Source organism: Theropithecus gelada, chromosome 1 (genome assembly GCF_003255815.1).
Source record: "Theropithecus gelada isolate Dixy chromosome 1, Tgel_1.0, whole genome shotgun sequence".
NCBI lineage: Eukaryota > Metazoa > Chordata > Mammalia > Primates > Cercopithecidae > Theropithecus > Theropithecus gelada.
Window position 1 is genome coordinate 164,881,758 of NC_037668.1, and position 2,866 is coordinate 164,884,623.

Genomic DNA, 2,866 nt, shown 5'->3' on the forward strand with positions numbered 1-2,866 from the left:
TACATTTCTTTTTTGGTGTGGGATGGAGACAAATTATTCATGGTTGCTCTGCAGGAAAGCTGGGAGTCTTTTTCATTTCTTTTTTCTTTTCTTTTCTTTTTTTTTTTTTTTTTGAGACAGAGGCTTTCTCTGTTACCCAGGTTGGAGTGCAATGGCACGATTTCGGCTCACTGCAACCTTCACCTCCCGGGTTCTAGCAATTCTCCTGTCTCAGCCTCCTGAGTAGCTGGGACTACAGTAGCCCACCACCACACCCGGCTAATTTTTCTATTTTTGGTAGAGACGGGGTTTCACCATATTGGTCAGGTTGGTCTCGAACTCCTGACCTTGTGATCCACTTGCCTTGGCCTCCCAAAGTGCTGGGATTACAGGGGTAAGCCACCAGGCCCGGCCATCTTTTCCATTTCTGTAGCCCCACAGTCTTGCACCCTACCTGGCACAGTAGTAATGCAAAATGAAAGTTTGTTGAATCACTGAATTTAAGAAGAGAAATCCAGCCAGGTGCAGTAATTTACACCTGTAATCTCAGCACTTTGGGAGGCCAAGGCAGGTGGATCACCTGCGGTCAGGAGTTTGAGCCCAGCCTGGCCAACACCGTGAAACCCCGACCTTACTAAAAATACAAAAAATTAGCCGGGCGTGGTGGTGGGCGGCTATAATCCCAACTTCTCAGGAGGCTGAGGCAGGAGAATTGCTTGAACCTAGAAGGCAGAGGTTGCAGTGAGCTAAGATCACGCCACTGCGCTCCAGCTTGGGCAACAGAGTGAGACACAGTCTCAAAAAAAAAAAAAAAAAGAAAAAAAAAAAAGAGAGAAGAGAAATCCACAACCACGGTAGAATTCAATTTTACTCCAAAATTTATAGCAAACATAGAATGCTTAATATGTGCCAGATAGTCACAGTCAACACATTTCACCCTCTCACAAACTCTGACTTAAGAAGTATCATCCCCTCCTCCTGTGATCTGAGGAGGATCCTGAGGGGAAATGTAAGTGAATAACTTACCTAAGATCTCAAAGACGGTGAGAAGCAGAGCTGGAACTTGAACTCAGCTAGTGGCCCTGGAGTTTGTGCTCTGAATGCCTATATATGGTTACTAAGAAGCACTTACACTCAAAAAAAAAGTATGCTTTTTTTTTTGAGTGTATGTTTTTGAGAGGGAGTCTCGCTCTGTCACCCAGGCTGGAGTGCAGTGGCGTGATCTCAGCTCACTGCAAACTGCACCTCCCAGGTTCACGCCATTCTCCTGCCTCAGCCTCCAGAGTAGCTGGGACTACAGGCGCCCGCCACCACGCCCAGCTAATTTTTTGTATTTTTTTAGTAGAGACGGGGTTTCACCGCATTAGCCAGGATGGTCTCTATCTCCTGACCTTGTGATCTGCCTGCCTTGGCCTCCCAAAGTGCTGGGATTACAGGCGTGAGCCACCGCGCCCAGCCTAGTGCGCTCTATTTCTTTTCAAAATGCACTTTCCACAAGTCCACAGCTACTGCTTTTGAGGAGGTTTCAATCTTTCGAAGGAGAAACAACATAACAGGTGATAGAATCACACAGGGTGGTGAGGGGGAAGAACCCAAAAAAAGGTGATGGATGTAGGGGAATTTTTTCAGTTTGAAACAGACACTCAAAATTAGCCCCAAACTAGATAGAAATGATGTTTGTTACGGTATATTTATAAAAGCAGAGGTTCCTGAGCAACATAAATGTCTAATCACAGAAGAATGGTTAGTTACACTGTGGTCTATACACTGAATGATGCCTTTAAAAATGACAACTATGAAATCTATATAGTGGTACAATAAAATGTTTATAATATGTTCTGCAAAATAATAAAGCTGAACATGACATGATCACAGCAATGTAAAATGTGACCATGTGGAGAAGGGTTGAGAGGATGGGCAAAAATGAAAATTATTGCAATTAGGGTGCAGGATCTTGAGTTATTTCACTCTTAATATTATATTTTCTCTCTTTATGATAATAATAATTTTAGAAATTTTAACCTGAAAAGGCTTGACACAGTGGCTCACACCTGTAATCCCAGCACTTTGGGAGGCCAAGGTGGGAGCATGGCTTGAGCCCCAGAGTTTGAGACCAGCCTGAGCAAGATGGAGAGACCCCATCTCTACAAAACAAATTTTTAAAAAATTAGCCGGGAATGATGGTGTGTGTGTGTGTGTGTGTGCCTGTGGCCCCAGCTACTTGGGCTGAGGTGGGAGTATGGCTTAAGCCTAGAATTTCGAGCCTGCAGTGAGCTATGATTGCGCCACTCTCTCCAGCCTGGACAACAGAGCAAGACCCCATCTCTTAGAAAAAGAAAAGAAAATAAAAAGAAACCTAAGAAGATTTGGGACAATTGGCTATATAAAGAATAAGGCTTTGACTACAAAGAAACGGAATTCAGAGTGCCCTGTGACCTTCCTTATCCTGCCACTCTGTGTTTGTGGGACCCAGAATAAGAGCAGCCCATGGCACAATCTGCTTGCTTTAGGTTGTTCAGAAGCAGAGCAGAGAAAGAAATGGTCGCATGCACAGCATGAAGACAGTCATTTTCAGAGCAGGGTAGCAATTAATCACCCCTTGTCTGGTACATCTCCCAGAGCAAACCACAGTCTCCACCCAGACACTGGCAGCTGTTGTCTGAGGTCTGTGCCCATCGAAGCCCAGCCCATTTTCCCCCAGCTCTGTCACTCACTGCTGGGACTACCAGGCAACCCTGAGGTTGGTGGGTTTCTCCCCAGTCCTGCCCCTAGTACCCCTGGGAAGAGCCCCGTTTCTCTCTCAATCCGATGCCCCAACAATTTACTGTCCATGTCCATAGGACAGGGATTCTGATTTTTTGAGAACAGAAGTGGGGTAATTTCCATG